Below are 7,684 nucleotides of genomic sequence, written 5' to 3' on the forward strand. Positions count from 1 at the left end.
TCACTAACTTAACTTTTTTATATACATCTTTCTTTTCCTTTAGATGATCAGGTTTTATTTTGCCATTTGTGTCACTCTAAGTTAAATCGGTTCTGTTTTTTCACTACTTTAACCTTTCTTACATAGCTTCCCTCTGTATCTTCTGAGCAGGATGCATATTGCTTATTGTGTTACTCTACGGATTCTCGGTTCCACGTTTCACTAATCTAACCTTTTCATCATTTCTTTTCCTTTTGATGCGCAGGTTGTATTTTGACGATTCTGCTTACTCTACGGGTTCTACTTTTCAGAAACTTAACTTTTTCTATCTCTTTTCTATCTCTTCTACCTCTACTTTTTTTTTTTTACATCTAAATGCACAGGTTGTATTTTGCCATTTATGTTACTTTGGATATTCGGTTAGACTTCTCACTAATCTTACCTTATTTTCTGTATCTTTCTTTTATATTATTTTCTTATAATAATCGGTTCCATTTTCCACTAATCTATCCTTTTTCCTTTATCTATCTTATATATCTTCTGCGCAGGTTGTATTTTGCCTATTTTATTTACTCTACGAATAGTCGGTTCCAGTTCTCACTAATATAGCTTTCTACCTGTCTTTCTTTTCACTAAATTAACCTTTCTTTACATATCTTTCATTTCCATTGGGTGATCAGGTTTTATTTTGCCACATATGTTACTCTACGGACAATCAGCTCCCTATTTCACTAACTTTTCTACACCTCTCTCTCTCTCTCTCTCTCTCTCTCTCTCTCTCTCCTCAGGTGCGCCGTTCCCACCACTCTCGGCTACAAACCAGTCATGCTTCTTGAGGACAGCGACTTCCCGACCACAACTACCATCGCCTCCCACCTCCTTACCACCACGATCCCCACTACGACAACCACCACTACCACCACCACTACCACTAGCATATCTGCGACTCTGGACATCATCACGGACACACACAACAGCAGTGAGGAGAGTAACGCTACGATGAGGATGACGGAAGAGAGTAATTCTATAATGGATGATGAGGATGATGCAGCCCTGACCAGCGCCCCACGTCACGAACCCCCGCCAGTCAACGCTTCAGTGAGTTACGTGGACGTGGAGACAGCGGCCACGACAGACATCCACCCACAGACAACACCAGAGGGACACAGCACCACCCCGACGGCTGCGGCATCCTCCCAAAGGGCACCCACGCCTTATCCACGCCAACCCACGCCTACAACGACTCCCACGAACGCCCCCACGCCCACCACGCTGCCATACTGGATCATACACAACCGCATGCCGCCCTTTGACCACCATGCCACCGTGCACCCCCCAGCGGCCCCACGGAGGAGCGCAAAGCCTCGCCTGGGGGTGGCACTGCACGGTGAGACGGTCCGGGAGAAGGCGACGCTCAAGGCACACAAGCCACGCAGAATAAATCGTAATAAAGTCACAGAGAAGAAGCGCCACGCATCAAGACCCTCCGCGCGGCCCTCCAACATCCTGGAGCACACCAAGGACCTCTGGGTGTTCCGCGGCGCTGGCAACCACGGCCTGAGTCCCGGCCAGCCGCTGCCTCTCGGTCGTCTCAGCCGCGGCCACGTCATCGACTGGGCGGTAGTGGGCGCGGGCGTTGTGGCCTCTTCAGTGGGCGTGGCCTTGCTGGTGTGTGGGTTTCTCCTTGCCCGAGGGCGTAGCAAAACCAGGCCCATGTGGGAGGCGTGAGGGAGCGGACGAGGACGTGGTGATGGCGGTGGGCGGCAGCAGCGAGGAGGACGAGGGGCCGCTTACGGATTCCGAGGGGACCGTGGGCGTGGTGACGGACACCCACCGCGGCCTCAACAACCGCCTCTACCTCCTGCTGCAGAGGGACACGGCCACCGGTATCACCCCAGACACGCTGCCAGTCCCCCGCTCACCCTCCCCGGCTGACACCACCACGTCTCCCGCCTGGCACTGACCCCCCGGCCCACCCCTCACCGCCCCGCCCCTCCCACGCCCTTAAGGAGAGGAAGGGAGTCAGTTTCCTGCCTCGGCTCCCCCCTCGCCGCTAACTGGCATTAAGGATCCCGCTCGCCTCGACACGGGACTGTACTTTGGGAGCCCGCGCCGACCCTCACCTAGACTTATTTCTCTCTCCCCTTTCCTTCCCCTCTCCCTCTCTCTCCCTGTCCGCCACGGGGTGCCACACGGACGCAGCAACAAGGCAGCAGCATCACCGTGCGTGCGTGTGTGTGTGCGTGAGCCGGGACACCAGTGATTCATAGTATTAAAGCGTTTATGTTTATGTTAGTCAGATGTCTTGGTGCCATTAATCGTTTTGGGGTCTCGAGGCTCAAAGTGATGAAGACGAAGCAGCTCGGGATGAAAGATAAAACCCAACCCTAAGCCTCCCACGCCTCTCATACAGTAAAAGGGACTCCATAAGCTCATCCAAGACGCTAAACATAGGCCTTGTACAGAGCCTTGCCCATGTGTTAGAGGGAAGAAAGAGCAGAAAGAAATATAGAAAGAAAGATAAAACCCAACCCTAAGCCTCCCACGCCTCTCATACAGTAAAAGGGACACCGTAAGCTCACGCAAGAGTCCTGTAAAAGTAAAACAGTAAATATAAACCATTCCGAGAGCCTTGTCGATGTGTTAGCGGGAAGAAAGAGAAAAAAAGAAAGAAAGAAAAACCCCAATCCTACGCCTCCAACGATCCCCATGACACTAAATGAGACTCCGTAAGCTCATCCAAGAATCTAGTAAGCATAAGCCTTGCCGAGAGCCTTGCCCATGTTAGTCTCTGCCCCGCCCTCTCTCCCTGGCGATGGTCCGTCTCTCCGAGGTGTTGCCGGGTCAAGGCCGCGAGGGAATAAGACAGTGCGTGGCCGTTAGCGGTGTTAATGAAGAGTGACGTGAGGGAACTAGGGTGTGGTGTGGGGGTGTGCCTACGTAGCTAGCTGGTCCTGTTAGGCCTGGTCGCTGCTAGGGATGTGATGGAGTGGGGAAGAGAGCAAAGAGTGAGAAATTATGAAAGAATGAGAAAGGAAGAGTAAAGAATAGGAAATAAGGAAAAATAAGAAAGGGTAAAGAGTAAAACAAAAATAGGAAAAGTGTAAGGAGTTAGACAAGTGAGAAGGAACTAGACTGAAAAGTATAGAGTGGGGAAAAGAGTAAAGAGTGAGAAAGTATGAAAGAATGTGAAAGGAGGAGTAAAGAATAAGAAATAAGGAAAAATAAGAAAGTAGGGAGTAAAACAAAACTAAGAAAAGTGTAAGGAGTTAGACAAGTAAGAAAGATTTAGACCAAAAAGTATAGAGTGAACGAGGAGGATTATGCCCCTGTGCCAATTTGTACGCAGTAAGGAATGTGTGTAAAACTAGGGTGAGCATTACTTGTGCCAATTTGTACGCGGTAAGGAAGGTATTAATATGATGGTCAGTATTATGTGTGCCAATTTGTACGCTAAGAATGTTGTAGAAAGAGGGTCAGCATAACTTGTACCAATATGTACGCGGTATATGAATATAATGTATGTTTAACAAGGGTGAGGATAACGTGTGCCAATTTGCACGCGATAAGGAAGGTATAGGATCAGTATTACGTGTGCCAATTTGCACGCGATAAGGAAAGTATAGGATCAGTAATACGTGTGCCAATTTGTACGCGGTAAGAAAAATGTTAAACGAGGATCAGTATTTTATGTGCCAATATGTACGTGATAAGGAAGGTATAGGATCAGTATTTTATGTGCCAATTTGTAAGCGATAAGGATGGAATAGGATCAGTATTTTATGTGCCAATATGTACGTGGTAAGGAAGGAATAGGATCAATATTTTATGTGCCAATTTGTACGCGATAAGGATGGAATAGGATCAGTATTTTGTGTGCCAATTTGTACGCGATAAAGAAGGTATAGGATCAGTATTTTATGTGCCAATTTGTACGCGATAAGGAAGGTATAGGATCAGTATTTTGTGCGCCAATTTGTACGCGATAAGGAAGGTATAGGATCAGTATTTTGTGCGCCAATTTGTACGCGATAAGGAAGGTATAGGATCAGTATTTTGTGCCAATTTGTACACGATAAGGAAGGTATAGGATCAGTATTGTGTGCCAATTTGTACGCGATAAGGAAGGTATAGGATCAGTATTGTGTGCCAATTTGTACGCGATACGGAAGGTATAGGATCAGTATTGTGTGCCAATTTGTACGCGATAAGGAAGGTATAGGATCAGTATTTTGTGTGCCAATTTGTACGCGATAAGGAAGGTATAGGATCAGTATTGTGTGCCAATTTGTACGCGATAAGGAAGGTATAGGATCAGTATTTTGTGCGCCAATTTGTACGCGATAAGGAAGGTATAGGATCAGTATTTTGTGCGCCAATTTGTACGCGATAAGGATGGTATAGGATCAGTATTTTGTGTGCCAATTTGTACGCGATAAGGAAGGTATAGGATCAGTATTTTGTGTGCCAATTTGTACGCGATAAGGAAGGTATAGGATCAGTATTTTGTGACAAAATTTAAGCGATAAGGAAGGTATAGGATCAGTATTTTATGTGCCAATATGTACGCGATAAGGAAGGTATAGGATCAGTATTTTCAGAGCCATTTTGTACGCGATAAGGAAGGTATAGGATCAGTATTTTGTGCCAATTTGTACGCGATAAGGAAGGTATAGGATCAGTATTTTGTGCGCCAATTTGTACGCGATAAGGAAGGTATAGGATCAGTATTGTGTGCGCCAGTTTGTACGCGATAAGGAAGGTATAGGATCAGTATTGTGTGCGCCAATTTGTACGCGATAAGGAAGGTATAGGATCAGTATTGTGTGCGCCAGTTTGTACGCGATAAGGAAGGTATAGGATCAGTATTGTGTGCGCCAATTTGTACGCGATAAGGAAGGTATAGGATCAGTATTGTGTGCGCCAGTTTGTACGCGATAAGGAAGGTATAGGATCAGTATTGTGTGCGCCAATTTGTACGCGATAGAAAGAAATCGAAAACGAGGGCGATGTCTACCCCGAACGAAACTCTCTAGCAGAACACAAGGAGGCAATTTACCTGTCAATATACCTGCAGCGCTAAGTGTCAGGTGAAGCCAACAGGTGTGAGATGCTCGATATGAGATAGCCGCCGCCAAGCAGTTCTATGTACGGCAGGAGGAATAGAGGTGACACTCCTGAGGCTGCTGGGAAACTAAACCGACGAGACCTCTGCAAGCACGTGAGACAGAGCTAAGAGGAACGGTGAAACAAGTGGAAGGGAAGAAAGATAAGGGACGAAGAACAATGAAACAAATTAAGGCGAGGAATAGAGGTGACACTCCTAAGGCTGCAGGAAAACTTAACCGAAGAAATCTCCACAAGCACGTGAGACAGCTAAGAGGAACGGTGAAACAAGTGGAAGGGAGGTTTCTGTAAGAGGAAAGATAAAGGACGAAGAACAATGAAACAAATTAAGGCGAGGTTTCTACAAGAGGACTGAAACCTAGACCCGAGGCCTCAGGAGAGATAAGATACGAGGAACAGTGAAAGACATGCAAGTGAGGTTTCTATAAGAGAAAGAAAACCTAAGACCAAGGCCTCACGAAGCTAGGCAAACACCAAAACGAAATGAGCTCTCTACAACAGGACTAAAAACAAGAAAACCATTGCCTCACGGAGCTACGAGGAACAGCATAACGAAGTGAGCTCTCTATAACAGGACTAAAAACCAAACACCAAGGGCTTACGAGGCTAGACAAACAGCATAACGAAGTGAGCTCTCTATAGTAGGACTAAAAACAAGAAAACCATTGCCTCACGGAGCTACGAGGGACAGCATAACGAAGTGAGCTCTCTATAACAGGACTAAAAACAAAACACCAAGGGCTTACGAGGCTAGACAAACAGCATAACGAAGTGAGCTCTCTACAGTAGGACTAAAAACAAGAAAACCAAGGCCTCACGGAGCTACGAGGAACAGTGAAGCCGAAAGAAGTGAAGTTTGTACATACAAGGAGAAGAAAAACTAATACCGAGTCCTCTGAAAGTAAAGAAAAACAAGAGAAGCGATATGTCTTATGTGAAACGAAGTGTGCTGTTTATACGAGAGGAAGAAAAACTAGAAAAAACTACAACCCGAGGCCTCTGTAAGCTATAAACAAAATAATCGCTATCTCTTCCTAGTAAAATATAGATTCTAAAGACAAAGGAAGTAAAGAGAAACAAAAGAAACAATGCGTATCTCTTCCTAGTAAGAGATAAACTATAAAGACCTTTGTACAGCCTAGCCCATAGATAACTCTTTGTAGACAGAACAGGCAGTACCCAACCCGGATCTTTGTACTGTAAAATATCGTATTATACAGTATAGTAAGAACCTTTGTACAGCAGGTGATAACAGTAGGTAGGCAGACCTTTATAAGCGGCAGAGAGGAAATAAAGAGATGTTACAGAGGAATATATAAACGTTTGAAGTCTTTGTATAGAGGATAATGATGATTTTTAATGGAACAAAATAGAAGAAGCATTTAAGAAGCATATAAGAAGCATTTGTAGGGGAGTCTTAGGACAACAAACATAAGGAAAATAAAAGATGACTGAATATATAAACGATACAAGTCTTTGTATAGAGGATAATGATGATTTTTAATGGAACCAAAGATAGGATAAGCGTATAGCAAATATGTGTAATGGAATATTTGGACGAAAAACAAAAGGAATTTTTTTTTTTACAACAAAGGAGACAGCTCAAGGGCACACACAAAAAGAAAACAATAAAAAAAAAGGCCCGCTACTCGCTGCTCCCAAAAAAGAATCAAAAGAGGTGGTCGAAAGAAAGGTCAATTTCGAGAGGAGAGGTGTCCCTATACCCTCCTTTTGAAAGAGTTCAAGTCGTAGGCAGGAGGAAATACAGATGAAGGAAGATTTTACCAGAGTTGACCAGCGTGAGGGATGAAAGAGTGAAGATGCTGGTTTCTCTTGCATAAGGGGTTTGGACAGTATAGGGATGAGCATGAGTAGAAAGTCGTGTGCAGCGGGGCCGTGGGAGTGGGGGAGGCATGCAGTTAGCAAGTTCAGAAGAGCAGTCAGCGTGGAAATATCGATAGAAAATAGAAAGAGAGGCAACATCGCGGCGGAATTTTAAGAGGTAGAAGACTATCAGTAGGATGAGGAGAGCTGATGAGACGAAGAGCCTTAGACTCCACTCTGTAAAGATGTAAGTGTAATATATAAACGATGGAAGTCTTTGAATAGAGGACATGACGATTTTTAATGGAACCAAATATAGGATAAGCGTTCAAGAAGCATTTGTAAGGGAGTATTTAGACGAGAAACTAGAGGAAAAAAAAAAAAGGTGGAATATATAAATGATGGAGGGCATTGTATAGAGAATATGAAGATTTTATATGGAACAATATATAGGATAGGAATTTAAGAAGCATTTGTAAGGTAATATTTAGACGAGAAACTAAAGGAAAAAAAAGAGAAAGGTGGAATATATAAACGATGGAAGTCTTTGTATAGAGAATATTAAGATTTTATATGGAACAAAATACAGAATAGGAATTTAAGAAGTATTTGTAGGGGAAATGATAGGACGAGAAATAGAAGAAAAATAAGAAGATATGTGAAATATATAAACGATGGAAGGCTTTGTACAGAGAATATGCAGATTTTTAATGGAACAAAATATTGGATAAGGATATAGGAAGCATTTGTAAGG

This window comes from Eriocheir sinensis, unplaced genomic scaffold (assembly GCF_024679095.1).
Source record: "Eriocheir sinensis breed Jianghai 21 unplaced genomic scaffold, ASM2467909v1 Scaffold804, whole genome shotgun sequence".
Taxonomy (NCBI): domain Eukaryota; kingdom Metazoa; phylum Arthropoda; class Malacostraca; order Decapoda; family Varunidae; genus Eriocheir; species Eriocheir sinensis.